Consider the following 18,346-nt stretch of genomic DNA (forward strand, 5'->3'; position numbering starts at 1 on the left):
TATGGATTTTTACTTGATTATTACTAAAACTTATTTTGTTGTGTGGGTGAAGGTGTATTAAAAAATAATCTGCCCTGGAGTCAAATACAATACGCATGCCACTGATTCTGGGTATATATCCAATAAAAATGCATAATGCATACATACCTTAGGACACATCTTGCTAACAGACACACAAAATAAATTGAGCAAAGACGCAAATGCTCACATACACAGTTCAAAGCTACAGCAGATAGATACTGAGATAATACCAAGAGCAGTTCCCAGGCAAGGAGCTTGGCTGGGTCCCTTTCATTGCTCAGAATGTGTGCTGCCTTTATAAGGGCTCACTGCAAGACAAAGACTGAAAGCTATTTCAGCTTTTGCCTTTTTTTGTAAAAGCAAAATCCTCTTCTTTTGGCTGTGGAAAACAGTATTAATGTAAAAGCAAAGTGGCATTAGGCGGACTTTCAAAAAGCAAGGGATACCTGTTCTCTAATTCATCAACTGTTTCTCATGTAAGCACAAATTAGTAATTTTGAAACTACAGCTATAGTATAATTGAACAAACAGTTACTTCGTAGATGGTGAGAGCCAAGCTCCTCCCTGAGAAAGAAGTCACAGTAAAGAGAGAGGAAGGATAGAATAAATACTGTGGAATCAGATATCAGTATAAACGTATGTTTATAGTACATACGTTTGTGTATGTGAAACATACAGACATAGCTAGGTGGATTACACGGAAAGGTATGCTTACATATATCGCCGCCCCCCCCCCCATGTGTACTGAGTGCCTAGAAGCAGTCACCCACCAGGAGGAATGAGCAAGGGTGGTACCTGCATGTTGATTTCTAGATTCTATTTTCCAACATAAGGAAACAAGATTACTTGGATAAATGGTTTATTCCAGAGTGGGGGTGGAGAAAATATAAGATGAATCTGAATCACTTTGAGGTGGCAGAAAGTAAAGATGGAATAAACAAACAAAAGAGCAAAATCAAAACAACACACAATGGGAACATTTCAAAGCGACGCAAGAGCCAACCTAAAAGAGCCCCTAGTGACTACAGTTGGAGCGATTGAAGCCACACAATAAATGATGATAGTATTGGACTATTAACTGAAGAATAAAATAAGAATTTGTGAGAAAAATAAATGATTGCACAAACAGATAAATGAAAAAGATAACTTACCCTTTCAGAAAATTTCAACTAATGATATAGAAAGAATGAGAGTCAGAAATCAGCAATGTTAATGACTCCAATGATTATTAGTAGTAAAATGGGTTGATATCATGTATTCTCTGTTATAATGCAATATGATGAGATCATGACCTCTCTGATATTCCCCAAATCCATAAACTCGGTCTAATACTTGAAAGCTATAAGGCAGATCCGAATTGAGGGACAATCACAATATACCTGACTAGTGCTTTCCAAACTGGCCAAGGTCGTGTGTAACAAGAGACCCTGACAAACTGTGACAGATTGGAGGAGACAGCTGAATGCTACATGGATGCTGAGGCAGGAAGACAACAGTAGTGGAGAGTCTGGGAGGTCTGAAGAAGGTCTGTGGTTGAGGTTACGGTACTGAACCAATGTTTAGGTGTGATGTCGAACATTAGAAGGGACCAGAAGAAAGTCACACAGGAACTCTCCATACTCTCTTCACAGCTCTTCTAAGAGTATCTAAAAATTCAAAAAAAAAAAAATTTAACTGCTTATATCTTCATCTCTGACAGCCTTGCTCCTTGTCTACCTCTAATTTACTCAGAACATGGACAGTAAAAGGAGATACTAGAGATTAATTCCCTAAACTATTCCTTAAAAAAGAACCTCTACAGGATTTATTAGTTTGAAGCTGTGTAATGTGATGATGAATTAAGTGATTTTTCCAGTACAACATTTCTCACTCATTTTTTAAAATATTTTTTAATGTTCATTAATTTTTGAGAGACAGAGAACAGAGTGTGAGCAGGGGAAGGGCAGACAGAGAAGGAGACACAGAATCTGAAGCAGGCTGAGCTGTCAGCACAGAGCCCGACATGGGGCTCAAACTCACAAACCACAAGATCATGACCTGAGCCCAAGTCGGCCGCTCAACCAACTGAGCCACCCAGGTGGCCCAAATCATTTTTTTTAAACAGTGTCTGAACACGTAAGAAGATTCTGTGTGAGAATTTTATTTGAATTATTTCTCTGTTTAGTACATCTTTCCGGTAAATATGTTTTCTAAATTTACTGCTTTAGGGAATGGCTTGAGAAAGAGACAAGACATAAATACCTGAGAGAAAACTAATAGTTTTAGATATGATTTAAAAATTCTACATGTACAAATAAATTTAGGAGGAAAATTTATATTTTTAAGGCATTTCTTCAAATTATTAGCTCTTAAAATATTAGTTCTGAGGAAGAAAACTACAAGGATATTAAATGATTTTGTTCTATATCTGAGGGATGATAGTAAAAATTACTTTTTAACTCTATGTGTTTAATATGAACAAACACAGGCTTGTTTTTTCTGCCTTTACATTGTTTCTACCCTAATGTCTTCTGGCATAGATTTTTCTCCACCTGAAGAATGTAAGCATTCAACTTTTACAACTAGAGGATTATAAAAAGCTTTTCTGTATAAATTAATTCAGATTTCACAGATGCTGCATATACAATTGTTTAAAATCTTTAGATCAGCTTAGACCAAATGCTGAAAGTGTTCTGGTCAAGGGAGGCAGAGGAAGCACTTAGACAAATGTAAGCGTGTAAACACATTATCTGACTCGTAATGCCTGCAACCAGAAACCAATAAGAGACTAGAGAAAAAACCTTTTTAATACATTAAGATGCATAATGAATTTTCAAGAAGGGAAAAAAAGAAACCTGCTTGGAATACATAATTGATTTTGCTCACAGATGCTGCACTAGGAAAACATTTGAAGGCAATAGAGTAAATCATCGAGGAGGCTAAAAGGCACCTGCTGCTGCTGCTCCGTGGTGATTCCACCTCCATTAAATCCAGAGGCAGGGATAGAGCGAAGAGGAATTACTTTCTTACACAATACAGTTTTAACTACTTAGAAGGTTCAGCTTTGAAGTGGACTTTGACGTAAATTTTAATACATTATAGGCATTGAATGAATTAGGAATGAAGCTTTGATCAGAGAAGGTTGTATTAGTGCTAAGATGTGAGATAAAATATATTTCTTCTTTAGAGGGATAAAGTCAATAAGACAGTAAATAAGCAACTGTTAAAAAACAAAATTCAACTGATTACATTTTGAAGATAATACTGGTTTTACTCAATGACTCATGCATCAGGCAGCATCCAATCCAGCAGACAGAGAGAAAGGAGCTCCAAGGAACTATACAAAATAAAGACTTTTATAGGTGGAAGGGACTGGAACAAGAAAGTTATACCAGACCAACACATGGGTTTGGTTATTGCAAGATTACTTTCCTTTAGGGCATGGCAGGGGTCAGGCAGATTACCTACGTAATGCTTTGCATGATTCCTGATTAACTGCCTTATAATTCCATTTCTGGAAGAGCTGAAACTGTAATTAAGTAAAGTTTTGATTTGATGACATGGGGCTTAACATAAGTGACTCCAATTTAGGCCTATTTTTTACCACTACTACACCATTTTAATTCTGAGTACTGCTTATTGAACTACAGCTCTCTGTAAAGCTATTTTCAATTTGGGGGTTTTTAGAATATTTTTCCTTGGTTTGGGGGGGTTGTTTTTTATTGGATAGACAGCCACCCACCTAAAATGATGCAGGTATTGTTTTATCTGAAAACAGTGATGGCCCATCAAAAATGGAATACACTTTTGCTCCATCTTTGTTCTGTCATTTAAAAACAAACATACAGGAGAAATAAATTCCAAATTGGAGAGTAATAAAAGTGGAATATAATTCCCCTACTGGCTTACTGGTGATCCTGTGTTAGAAAGTTACTATTTCTTGTGCTTAGTTTTCTCTATCTTTAAGTGAAGTCAATACTGCCCACCCAAAAACACACAGAAAGGAATGATTTGTTTTCTCGAAACAATATTTTTTAAATGTTTATTTATTTTGAGAGAGAGAGAGAGCACATGTGCATGTGAGTAGGGGAAGGGCAGACAAAGAGGGAGAGAGAGGAAATAAAAGCAGGCTCCACACCCAGCAAGGAGCCCAATGCAGGACTCGATCCCACAACCACAAGATCATGACCTGAGCCGACGTTAAGAGTTGGATGCCCAACTGACTGAGCCACCCAGGTGCCCCAAAACAACATAATATTTTAAAAGATCTAGAGCCCTGGGATCTTGGGTATCACTTATGGATAAGGTATTATTACCTTATGTCATGAGTTCTTTTTTGCAGGCTCTTTTTGATAGATGAGATCTATGTCAATTTAGGGAAGTAAAATTGTTTTTCTGATTTTTCAGTTTCCCAATAAAAGAATAAAAATACATGCATTTATTCTAGCTCTCCAAGATAACCAGAAATGTCCCTCAAATGTCTGTTATCCTAAATGAACAAAATCCTATTATATATTAGCCTTCTTTTAACTAGTTGTATTTTCCCCATCATCTGCTGTTTCTACTTTTATTTTGTAGATTTATCATATTGATAGTTGGGCCTCTCAGGTAAGTAAAAGAACCCCCTCCGAGGTAATGAACTGTAATCAGTTTAAAAATCATTTTATTTTTCTGATTGAGCAGGGCAAGTGTCCTAGTGCCTTCTGCAAGGTAGGAAGGAATGATCATTATTTTTACTTTGCAAAGCAGAAAACCAAAAACACAGGGTGGGACTGGTCACATGCGTAAAGAAATTGCATCCTTAAACTCAACCCAATGCCAGTTGCATGTTACAACTTCCATGAGCTGAATGGAATCGCCCCACCTCACCCCTGAGATCAGAATGAGAAGCTGGAAACCCACCACTTCAACACCAATCAGAATCTACTTTCATAAAAGTACATATCAATGGTTCTTTCAAGAAGTTGTACATGAAGTGGAGTGATTTAAAAGTGCAGAGAAAAGGTGTTTTGCTAGTGCTGACTAGGAAGAAGGGATTCAGGGATGCTTCCTCGAGGATCCTGAAATTAAATCCTGGAAGATTAGTTAGGACGGTTAGCTAGGAGAACAGACTGAAACATTTTACACCAAATCACCTAGAAAAGCCTTGAAGTGAAAAATTGGTGCAATTACTAGCAGCTCCATGCTTTAAATCTAGTGGTGGTTGCAGCAAAATGATTCACAGGGAGGGTAAAAAACAAACAGGTTTAATCAAGAGGATGAGATAAGAGACCCAGTACTTCTTTTACGGAGAAGAACATGGCAATCATGAGCTGTCTTTCGGCATGCCCCAGTTTACTGCGTTTCTCAAAGTCTTATCTGTTCATATGCTAGTATATGCTCGGTTTTAAATTTCAGATAAAAAGCTGATCTTTAAAAATGAAAACAGCCTATTTATATTTATTTATTCATGAGAATTCTAAATGGACAAAAGCAAGATGTGCCCACACAGTTGAAGATGCGTATGTTTGTATGTGTATGAGTACGTGTATTCATACATCCCAAACAATACAACCTTATTTGCATGAAGCTTATTAAGTCAAATCAGTTTTACAGACATGTGGGCTAGAGCTTTGGCACTTAATTCCTCTTGATCTTCCACCTAGTAAACTTCATTTTGCACTGTGTTTCCCTGCAATTTATTTTTAACATTGCATTTGTTTGGACATCACTAACAAAGAACATAGCATCCGGAAAGTTGTAAGATACAGGAGAGCCTGTCAGACATATCTGTGAGAGAACAATGAAATAAGTTCACATAGTCAGCTGTTTGTCACGCAGTCAAATAAAGAGGAAATGACAAAGTTGAAATAAATGTAGAAATACATTCTACTCTTTAAGTCTGGAAATATTGAATATTGAATATTGAATTATTTAGAAGACACCAAGGGTATGCAGACCAATGAGCTACATGGGTCTGATTCCACAGAAATAAATATTTTAGATGGCCAGCATTGCTTATAGACTGGCTCAGTGATGAGCACTTTGTTATACTTTCTCTCATTTAATTTTCAAAACAATACTGGGAAGTAAGGAAGAAAGGCTCAGAAAAAGGAAGTATGCTGTTTTCAGTCACGTGGCTAGAATGCATCTCCGCATTTCTCACTCCGTACCCCATGCCTGCTGTGCTATGCCTGCCTCATCATCACTTCCAGCAAGAGTTTATGATGGTACTACACTTCAGCTGTACTTGGAAGAAAATAAAATCTGGGGAAACTTGTATTTGAAAGGAATTTGAATAGGAATATCTTTATTCTTAAATGTTTTTTGAGTATAGATGACACACAATGTTACATTAGTTGCAGGTAGACAACGTAGTGACACAACATCTCTATACGTTATGCTGTGCTCACCACAAGGGCAGCTACCATCTGTCACCACCTAACACTATTACAATACCATTGACTATATTCCCGATGTTGTGACTTTTATGCCCATAACTTTGAATAGAAAGCCTGAATATCTGTCCATTGTAAATAGGTATTGATTACGTACTGCGTACCAGGTATTCTGTTACATGCTTTTAGGATTGTCTCATTGAATCCTCACAATAAGTGTATATAGGGTAGATGTCATTATTATACTTGTGAGAGGAAACTCTGAGATTTGTCCCCAAATCTGAATCTAGAAACTGTTTTACTCCCAACTACTCTACAGATCACTCTACTACTCCTAAACTTTCTTACACCATAGAAGTCATAAAGTCATGGACACGTGTGGAAATGATGCAGTCCCTCTCAGATGGTGTAGATGAGTGGGAAACTAAAAAGTTACAGATATTTTTCATTTAAACAACATTTTACAAACCTTCTCTCTGCACATGAATTAGGATTCAATCCTAAACGTGACTTAAGTCGCTAACACCGAAGAACTGATGAATCCTCCTCCTGGCTGTTGTGCAACTGTCCTATCTGCCTTTAGGAGAGACGTCGTTTGAATTTAGAGGCTTGAAAATAAAAATAAGGAACATTTATATTACTTTCAAAATGTGTCCTAGATTAAGCAGCCCTAGTAGCTTTCAGTCTCTCCAAAGACCCAGCCAAAGTACAAATGTGTCCAAAACCTAGTTTAGAAAAGACACAAGAGCACTCCACTCAACCCATAGCATTCCCGTTTGGTGGTAGGAAGGTGATAATAGTGAGGGAATTCCGATTGTTCCAAGGTAATGATAGAGGCATAGAGATATAGAGGCATAGAGATTCCATACAATATATGGAAATGAATAATACTTATCTTCAACTAATCCAAGCCAAGTTATTCACCTACAACTATTAGATTCCTTTTGAAAAATATTAGAGACCTGTACTAGTTAAAGGTAGGTAAGAAGATATACCTTTCCACCCTTTATATTGCTAAGATGAAAACAAGTCTTCAGACTGAATTCTGTCACAGAGACATTTAGTAGCCAGAAGGTAGGAAGCAAGGACGTAAGTCCTTCTGTATGCTTGTGCAGTACCTTAGATGTCCCAACAAAACCTTGAAATGAAAAGTTTACCTCAAGGTAACTGTGACACTATTGTAGGTAGCTACTTTAATCTGAGTCACAAAACTTGGCCGATCAATGGCTAAACACAGGACCATTTAGGAAGGAGATCCAGGTAGGGGCATCTGGGTGGCTCAGTTGGTTAAGGAATGAGAGCCAGGTAGTTAAGTCCAGGGGCAAAGGATGAAGGGCCAGTCTAGATTCTTACATCCTACTCACCCACCTTTCTCTGTAATGTTTCGCCCATCCACAGCATCATTCATTTCACCAAGGAAGCATAATTTCTAACTTCTATTACACAAATTCAGAAAATTGTGATACTGAATGTTCATAAAGACAGCTGAACCTTGTAGTGGTCACATCTGCAATATGTCCTTTCAATTAATGCAAGCTAACCCTCCCTGGCATGAATGCTGATTAGAGCCAACCACATCTATAATGTAAATTTAACTAACATTATTATAATAGAAAAGCATTTTTATAATATAACTGAGAGTCAATGGTTTGGAGATTTTTTTTTGTTTATTTAAAATTCTATATAACCCATTTAGTAAGTTTCCTAGTTGCATTTCTTTTTTTTTTTGATTGATTCTTTTTTTTTTAATAGTTTATTGTCAAATTAGTTTCCACATAACACTCAGTGCTCATCCCCACAAGTGTCCTCCTCCATGCCCATCCCCCCCTCCCCCCACATCCATCAGTCCTCAGTTTTTGTCAGCATTCAAGAGTCTCTCATGGTTTGCTTCTCTCCCTTTCCCCCACCATTTCCGCCCTTCTTCTCCCCCTTGTTCCTCCGTCAAGTTCCTCCTAATCCTCCTATACGTGCTGAGCAAAATAAGTCAGGCAGAGAAGGACAAATATCCTAGTTGCATTTCTAATACAGTCTAAAGTATGAATTTATATAACTCTAAGAACTTAAAACTCAAAGCAAATAATATTGACACTTTTTTAGAATTAAAATAGAGTAAGAATCTAGCCCATTCTTTTAGTTTATTTTTTTTTTTCAAGTTTATTTATTTTGAGAAAGAGAGAGAAAGGAAGAGGGAGAAGGAGAGAGAATCCCAAGCAGGCTCTGCACTCTCAGTGCAGAGCCCAATGCAGGGCTTGAACTCACTAACCGTAAGATCATGACCTGAGCTGAAATCAAGAGTCAGACACTAAAATGACTGAGCTACCCTGTTGCTCCCCCCCATTCTTTTAGTCTCTTAAGGAAATAAGACCCTAGTCTAGAGAAAAGAACATGAACTTTGAAGTGAGATTTGAAACCAAATCCCAATTTTCCACTTCCTTGCTGTGTAGACTCAAACAGCTTGCATAAGCAAAACCTCGGTTTCCTCATCTGTTACATGAAGATAATAATGTCTATGTCATGTAGCAGGAAGATTAAGTAGAATAACAACTCGCTCTTGGCACATATGAGATACTTATTAAATATGAATAGTCATTATATTTATTATCAGAATGATTTGGAAACAAAAATAAATTGTTAGAATTTCCATTTTAAATAGATAGCAAAGTAGGATCTACAATTCAAAAGGCTTAATAATCTAATATTGTTCTTTGTTCTGAGTGTAGAACATTAGTGTCCTGGGTTTGTAAAGGGAAATAGGGCAGAAAATCTCTTTAGTCTATTTAGTAAAATATCCACGTTCTTGGCTTTTCTTCCCCCTGCCCTAGTTACCTTCTTTAGATAAATGTTTTCATTGTTTATTAGCATATTGCCTTTCAGAACTGTAATATGTTACAACAACAAAAAGGAATACTATATATGCCGGGAGCCGCACCGGCCTCTCTGGATGGCAGTCACAGCAAGGAAATGGCAATGTTTGCACAGCTTCTGCCATGAGAAATGAAGACTAGTATCTCCTTCTGCTACTACTGGCTCATGTTGGAAATGAGCCTGCTGGTATTGACCAGGCCTCACAATATTCCATATCAGACCCATATTCTGAACACAGTTACCTCATAGGAAAAGCATATTCCTGCCTTTACAAAAGAGATTTTAGATAAGAGCTCTGTGGATCATTGTCAAAAGGTTCTTCCTATGGGCCTTGCAGATCCAAGACTTAGATAATAAAGGGGGTTAAGAACACAAGAGTTACTATTGAGCCTGGTCCCATATCAGAAGAGCCTAATTTATAGTTAAGGTACAGATAAGTACCGAACATAACTTACTAATTGGTGATGTATGGCAGCCCCTTCCTCAGGGCCTATTCCACAGACACCCTCCCTTACACTGGCAGCTGGGATGAGGATAGATAAGAGTAATTAAAACATAAACCCAGATGCAAAGACTGATACATATAGAGCCCCCTTGGTAGTTTCCACTACTAACCAATTCAGAATCATTCATCCTCTTGAGAGCCAGACAGAATGACTCTTAACTTATCTATATACAATGTAACCTATATGTTATCCTGTCTTTCACCAAGGGCATCCTGTTATTTCCTTGGTCGTAAATTCACCATGACTGGGATAATTCTGCAATTGATATCACAAAAGTTCTCTCATTGTAAGAAATTCCTTTTCTCTGACCTCATATGGTTGTTGAACCTTTAAATAAAGACACCAAAACCGACAGGACAGAGATGCCTGCCTGGTGATCAGAAAGAATCTCGGGGCTCTCTCATTCTCTCTCGCCAACACCGTCCATCCTTCAGGGACCCCTGGACCTGTAGGAGCCGGCGCGGCCTCCGACATATATAGTTACAACAAAAAAAAGAAAAGATTATATTTAATGTAGAAGAAAGGGTTTTCGTCACTACGGTTGTGGTTTGTGGTTTTATTCATCTTCTTTTGTTCCTTTTTGCTAGGTACAGAAAGTGAAATGTAGGGCTTGTACTCAAAGTTTTTAGACCATCTTCCTCCTTTTAATAAACAGATCAATACATACTCCTCTACTTTATGGATATAAGAACCACCTCTTTAAGAGTGCTTTCTTGAGGACAGATCTTCAATACACTTGGAGTGAAATAGAATAAAATTGTTAGGCTATTGATTTACCAGCAGTGTTTAAAGAGCCATGTCTAACAACAGTGTGCTTTAAAAGGCTATAATACTCTCATGAGGAATCTCAGGACCTAATTTGTTAAAACCATTTTTGTATCCTTACATAGGGTACATCTTTGCTACTAATTCTCATTAGCCTGCTGAAAAATACCTTGACTTTGAGCCTTTGTTTTAACTGCATTTAGAAACGAGATCTACCGAGCATATTTTAGTATAAGGCAGTTATGAAGGTCATTGTAGAAATGAATGCAATAATTACTAATATCTGTTTTGCAATTTACAGTTTATAAAAAAATCTTTCATGTAAGTAGGGCATGTAGCTGCTGTGTTATAAATTGACTGCAAATACTATGAATATGTTTTTTTCTTCATAAAAGAAGTACAAATAAAGTGATTACATAATTGAATTTGACGACAGAATGGAAACCCACTTTTTAATGTGAACATTATCTGAAGATAATGAAAAATAAACAACAGAAATGCTTTCTTTATCCTCTCTTTATCCATTCCTAGGGAGCTCAAAAAAAAAAGTTTGCCATTTTATGAACTTGTCCATGGTAGTCAGATATGTCCTAAAATTACTCCCTGTGCAAACATTACACTCTTAAAGGCAAAACTACAAATGGGAGTGGGATTCCTAAATTATTCAGCTAAAGTCTGCTCAAACGGCTGTGAATTACTCCTGAAACCACACCATTCTCAAAGAAGACCTTGAAGACATCTGCCTAGTCCCGGCGCAAGTCTGCTGCTTAGTTTTTTTCCATAGCATCATTTCCAAATTATCCTCCAGCCTTCTCTACAACACCTGTCATGATGGGGAACATACTACTTGGTGAGGTACCACCACCGCCTGGAGAATAACATGCAGCCGTACAAAGATCACTAGCCTTCAGATCTGGGGTTGAATGGTGACAGGTTAGTTCTAGCTTAACTGGCCTTTGAACTTGACTTTCCTTATCTGTAAATGAGGAAGCTAAGCTATGTTATGAAGAAAGTCTTTTCTTCCGCTTAAATTCTTCTTTAATGGCAATGTTTTCAAAGCCTCACTGGTCTAAATTTTCCAAAAGCAAAGGTGAAACCCCTGCCATATCCTGCCCAAAGTTTTACAATGAGAGTTGTCCACACTCACTCATTGTTTGGTTTCTTCCTCAATTCCCTCTAATTCCTCCAAACCAGGAATTAGAACTGCTTTGGGGTTAAATACACATAATAAGTAATGTTGGATTCTACATTGCAACACATCAGAAAACTTATTTTCTGGTTGACTAGCCACTGGTGTTGCTAAGAATAAACATTGGGCTAAGAGACTGACAAATTGGTTGTTTTATTGTAGTTATTTTTCTCCTTTGCAAGCCAGAGATAGTCAGAGTGAGGTCATATCTGCAGTTTTTCATGTTCCCCATCAACCATCCACCTAATTGGTTTAGATGATAATTCTTACCTGCATCAGGAATATCATTAGGGGTTCCAAAAGGACAATTATGTAATCCTATAATTTCTCCTACATTATTAGCTCATTTTCTTCTATATTACTCCTTTACCATGCCTGATAAATTTCCTAGGCTGCATTCCACTACATCTAGCCTATTACTTTGCTTGCTATTAAAACAGCACCGTACTCCCTATGCACATGTTGACATTTGACCTGTAGTGACTCCAAGGTTTTTTGTTGAATTTATATTCAGCTAATCATCCCACAATGTTTTCAGTTGCTTCATCTTTTCTGCAGTCCAGTTTACTCAATACAAATATTATAACAAGTATCATTCTAATTCGTTGCCCTAGATCTCATGCTACTGAGAACTTTGCCCTCATCTTCAGGACTTTAAATGGGGCTGCTGTTTAGTGTATGAGATCATTTATTTGCTAAAATATATGCTTGTGACTTGGTTATGATAATAGCTATCTTTATAGTTGGAATCGCCTCCCACCTGGTAATCTTTCTGCATGTGTGGATTGCACATTCAGTTCTAGGCCATGGATTTTGGTGTTGTTTTTCAGCCAGACCACATCTATTATAGAGGGTAAATTGCCTACTTAATATCTTTCCTTCCAATAGATAGAGCTTATACCGTAATGGACTTTTTAGGAAGACTTCAGGGCATATGTTAATATAAAATTTTAAAGTCAATTATATTATCTCTGTAATTCATTTGATTTAGTCAACTAATCAAATAAAAAATATGTTAAGTAGTTACACAATGCACAGCTTATTTCATTAGTTTCCAGCCAAATTTTTATTATGACAATGACTTTTTAATGCAGACCTAATTGTTTTCAATTATATAAAAGGTTTAAGGCATCAAAGCATTCAAAAGACCTTCTGTATAGAACAAGTCTCATTTTTCTTGGTTTCATGCAAGCATAGGTTGTTTTTATTTCCATTGAGGTGGTTAATCCTTTTAACTAAAATTAATAAGAAATGTTTAAGCATGCTGAATATTGACTTTTTGACAAATGCTCTTTCAATTTAAACTGGTAAGACTGTAATCATACAAAAGCAACCTCTCCCTTTTCAACAGCATAGTTTCTTTCTTTTCCAAATTATGCTTAATCATTTACATGACAGTATTTTAACAAAAATCATCTCTTTTGCTATATGCTCCAACATATTGCTAAAAAGACAAAATAGTACATCATACAGACACATTTAGAGTAGGAGATTAAATTCATGTAGAGACAAAGCTCTAGCTGTCTTTGGCAGAAAATGCTCTCTTCCTTTAAGGACACCATAGACAAATGCTAAGTTGTAATTAATTTTCCCATTTTTGTGGAATTTCAAAAACAAAATTGTATGCTTTACCTAAGAAACTGGCTTGCTTTCTGGGAACATTTTAATTTTTCCACATGAGTTAGTGATCAATTTAAATCAAAAGAATTGAGAAGGCAGTAGGTCACAGTTATGAAAAATCAAAAAGAGAAAAAAGAAAAGGAAAGAAATGAATAAACAAATAATGATAACTTTGAAAATGTCTTAAACATTGATATTGTCATAACTTATTTGAAAGCCAAAATGGTTGACTTCAAGAAATGGGACCAGCACAAAATTGGTATCTCAACTTCGTTGATTCTAAGCTCAGGGTATATACCTGGCCATAATGCCACTATCTCCTCCAAAAAAGACACTGAAGTTTGGGGGTTCCTTTTTGTTTTTGTTTTTGTTTTTTTAATAATCACAGCTCAATGAATGAAGCAAGTATGTTAATTAAAGGAAAAATCCAAATATTCCCATACTCTGTCTAACTCTGTGTGGTAGGTGACAGGGAACTCCTATATAATTTTTTTAGAGGGTATATGTCCAAGACTTTGGCAGCAGCAATTGCGATGGAGATAAACTTATTGTCATATAATGGAAAGCAGATGTCTTTGGAGTTAGCCAGATGTGGAGTCAAGTCCTGAAATTTTTACCTATTTTATCAGGCAAGTTACAGAACTCCATCTAAACCTCTGTCAAGAACCATAATTACATCCACTTCACTCAATCATCTGATGAAAGAACTGATGTTTGTAGCAGAAATGAAGAACTAAGTATGTGCTGGCATAAATAATTTGAATAGGGAAACACCAAGACTTAGAATCAAATTCTAGTTTTAGAAGTGGACAAAAATATTGGAAGAATATTGGAAGAAAAGAGAGAAAAATGTATTTTTGCTTGATATGAAAAGTGAATAGTACACAGCTTTTTCCTTTGCTCTAATAAATGAGATGTGGAATTTTCCATTCCTAAATTCTTTGTGTCCATTCTAACAATTGAGCAAATAAATTGAGTAGATCTATCTTTGCATTAAAGGCTGAGTTGTGACAGAAATAGAGGATCTTTGCGTTAATCTTACCAGAAGAATCTGTACTCCGCCAAGTGTGAAGACATCTCAAAACATCACATCTAGGGGTGGCTCAGTCAGTTAAGCATCTGACTTGGGTTCAGGTCATGATTCCACAGTTCATGGGTTCGAGCCCCACCTCGGGCTCTGGAGCATGCTTCAGATTCTGTATCTCCCTCTCTCTCTGACACTTGCCTGCTCACACTGTCTCTCTCTCTCTCTCTCTCAGAAATAAATAAAACATTAAAAAAAATTTTTAATCACATCTAAAAAACATTCATGTTTGTAAAACAAATTAAACAAAAAATGTGTGCTATTACATTTTCTTGTAAATCTGTATCCATTAGGATGAATTAGACTAATACTCTTCATTTTACACTTTTCTGTGAATATTATTAAAATGGATTTATGTTATAAAAAACTTTCAGTGATAAATATGTCAAGCTTACATATCTTTGGTGATCAATGTCAGAAAAGAAAGAATGAGACTCTAATCTTTATATTTTGAAGCTTTTGAAATGTAATTTGGTGACAGGATGCCTGGGTGGCTCAGTTGGTTGAGCATCTGACCTTGGTTCAGGTCATGATCTCACAGCTCATAAGTTCAAGCTCCGTGCTGGACTCTGTGCTGACAGCTCAGAGCCTGGAGCCTGCTTCGGATTCTGTGTCTCCCTCTCTCTTTGTCCCTCCCCCACTCATGCTCTATCTCCCTCATAAAAGTAAATAAACATTTTAAAAAGTATATTTTGGGAAGTAACCAATGAATATCAATATGCAAACATTTTATCTTTAATCATTTCATAATATAAAAATCAATTCAATTTTTTTCTTTTGGGAAAAATTTATTAGAGAAAATGTATGTTTATTATCTTATATTTTACATGATAAAGGTAGCATTCTCAAGACTCACAATTAATTTTACTCTACCTTAAGGTATTTATTCACCAAAAACAATTATAATATATATCAACGCCAATTCTGTCCTATTTTTATTCCTTTCCTTCTCTGTGTATGAAGTTATTTGTGGTGTATTGACAATAAATTTCCTTGATTATCTTTTTTTCTATTTATTTGACCTACCTTTAGAGTGACCCTTTGGCTTCTCCTATTTGATGAAGTCGTTTCGGCTCTCTTGTTTGGTGACTGTCAACAACTCAGTGACAAAAGGAATACCAACTGCTTTCTTACCTGGTATCTCTAACACTCCTCACACTCTGAAAAACAGTAGAGATTTTGTTTAATAATAAGCTCTAAATTCTTATTAGTTGGTCTAGATTCCTTTTGTTAATTCTTAAACTTTATGACTTTAATGTACTTTCTGCAGCAATTGACAATGGGAAACTTACAGCCACAGAAATCGCCCAGCAAATGTGCATGCTCGGGAGTTTCCATTATATTATTTTCAATAAAAATAGCTTAAGCAACTCACCTGATACTGACATTACAAAAGACGCTTAGCTTACTTTTCTGGAATGTACTACCTAAATGCTCTTTATTTTAGTACTGTTTTATATGATTAAAAGTTTGATAGCATATGATTCAAGTTCTACATTATTCTTCATTGTTCAGCAAGCATTGGGTCATGAGATAGAGTTACTTCATATTTTGAGTTACTATTTTGATGAATTCTCCTGAGTTTTCACAGATCCATATTTCTTTTCTTCCTTCCATCCTTCCATCTTTCACTCCTTCCTTTCTGATGTAATTCTCTTGGTTGAGCAAACTCATCAGTGAACCTTCTTCAGGAAACCTCAGACCGGGGCCATTTCCTGCCCTAGGAGATAACGGCTAGATACAGAAATTTATTAGCAGACTAAATATACTGACCATGTGACATTTTGGTCCAGGCCTTGTTGCAATTCTTATTGCAAGTGTCGGGATCATTATTATTCCTTAATCAATCCATTTCACTGGCACCTGGGTAGTTAAGTCAGTTAAGCTTCCAGCTGTTGATCTCAGCTCAAGTCTTGATCACAGATCTGTGCTGTACTCCGGGCTGGGTGTGAAACCTACTTAAAAAAGAATCCGTTTCATAACTGTTACTTTGCTCTCAAGCTCCAAACCAGGCTTTCATTTGTCCAGAGAATATATTCAAGTCTCTCCTACTACTGATTACTGAAGTGTTTCTTACTCAATATCAATAAAAGACCACTGGCTGGAGGAAATAAAATTTAAGATGAATGCTAATACTTCCTATTGTTACAAATTACCACAAACTGACTTAACATAACACAAATTTATTAACTTACAGTATTGGAAGGCAGAAGACCAAAATGGGTGTTACTAGGTGATTGATCACTGGATTTTAACCAGATGCTGGCACAGCTACATTCCTTCTAGAGGCTCTAGGGGATTGTAGGGGATTGAACCGTGACCTCCAAAGAGATGCATCCTGTCTATAATATGTAAACTATCTCATTATCTTTTTTCTCATTAATAATCTTAATATCAATTACTTGCTGATAGTAACATTTTAAAATTCTGAAGTTAAAATACATTGTTAAAGTTAACTTCACCTGTTTCTTTTTACTTTTTTAAAATGTGGCTAGAAAATTTGAAATTACACATGTGGTCAGTATGGTATTTTTATTGGATTGTGCAGCTTTCTATCCTTGAATTTGATTCTTAGAATAGGAAGAACTGGGGCACCTGGGTGGCTCAGTCGGTTAAACGTCTGACTTCATCTCAGTTCATGATCTCATGGTTCCTGGGTTTGAGCCCTGCATCGGGCTCTGTGCTGACAGCTCAGAGCCTGGAGCCTGTTTCAGATTCTGTGCCTCACTCTCTCTCTGACCCACCCCTGCTCACACTGTCTCTCTCTCTCAGAAATAAATAAAACATTAAAAAAAATTTTTTTAAAGAAGAGGAGGAACTAATCTAGGTACACGGCAGCAGCAAGGAAGATTAACCCACTTCTGTTCTAATCTTCTGTACTCCTTTTTATTTTTCCAAATGAACTAGGTTGTGGAGATGAGACAGCAAGCCTTGAGACAGTGACTTTTTCTTCATAGCCTCAGCATTACCGATTTGGTACTCAATAAATATAATAAACAAATGAACAAATGAGTTGAATGAATAATCATTTGAATGAATGAATATATTGAGCAGCACCAAAATATACATTTAAACATTTGCCTTTATCACAGATGATCAGGTATTACAGTATGCTTTGAGTATGTATACATTCCATAATCTTATAAATATACAATTAGAGAAAAAAATCATTTTTATCCAGTGAAGACACCACTGTAGCCTAGTGCAAAATGTTTTAAACTTACAATATCAAAAATGGCATATATCCTAACCTATTCTCGGTTTATACTAATAATTTTCAGTTTTTTTCTTAGTTGGTTAGGAGCAAGTCAACTGAGATACTACTACTTATCAGCAACTTTGAATGTGAACCAAGTTCCCCAGATCCTTTAACATTTAGTGGACTGATTATCAAATAAATATATGCATGAGGAATCCTATGGGATGTCCACATGACAAGCAACATAAACTACTATTCATTGATTTAACAAATTTTCATGAGCACATTCCATGTATCAGCCACTGTACTAGTTAATTTATATGTGGTTTCATCCAATGTTTAGAATATTTCAATAAATCTCATCAACATTTCCACATTTTACTAATGGAGAAGCTCAAAGAGTTTAATTAACTTGTCCATAGTACCAAACCTAGTCGGTATGGTAGAAACTGTCCTAAAGTGCAGAAAGTTTTATTTGATATGAATATGTTAATGAGAAAGAAACATGCTGTTTGCAAACAAGGAGACTTCAAAACTAAAAATGCACGGCTCCCAGCAGTTACAGCTCAGTTTATAAAGTATGAATGGGGGGAGAGAGGGGCAAGATGGCGGAGAAGTAAGGAGCTCCGTACTTNAACCGATTACCATGCACTTACATTCCTTTTAAGGTAGCAGCTCTGCGTCAGGCTACTTGTTTGTAGCTGATCAGCTAGGAAGTTACATTATGACACTGACACGAAG

General features: G+C 36.4%; 1 long non-coding RNA gene across 2 annotated transcripts; it reads right to left on the minus strand.

Annotated features, from left to right (window-relative positions):
• Positions 1 to 1,221: 1,221 nt before the first annotated feature.
• Positions 1,222 to 17,382, minus strand: LOC144224805 (uncharacterized). Of its 2 annotated transcripts, XR_013333147.1 has the most exons (4): positions 16,180 to 17,382; positions 15,433 to 15,566; positions 14,365 to 14,576; positions 1,222 to 1,667 (listed from the first exon to the last, which is right to left on the minus strand). It is a non-coding gene; the product is annotated as an uncharacterized LOC144224805 (long non-coding RNA). The 2 variants fall into 2 exon arrangements; XR_013333146.1 differs by having other exon boundaries at positions 14,365 to 15,566.
• Between the last annotated feature and the right edge of the window lie 964 nt (positions 17,383 to 18,346).

This window comes from Crocuta crocuta, unplaced genomic scaffold (assembly GCF_008692635.1).
Source record: "Crocuta crocuta isolate KB4526 unplaced genomic scaffold, BGI_CrCroc_1.0 scaffold112, whole genome shotgun sequence".
In the NCBI taxonomy this organism is placed as follows: Eukaryota; Metazoa; Chordata; class Mammalia; order Carnivora; family Hyaenidae; genus Crocuta; species Crocuta crocuta.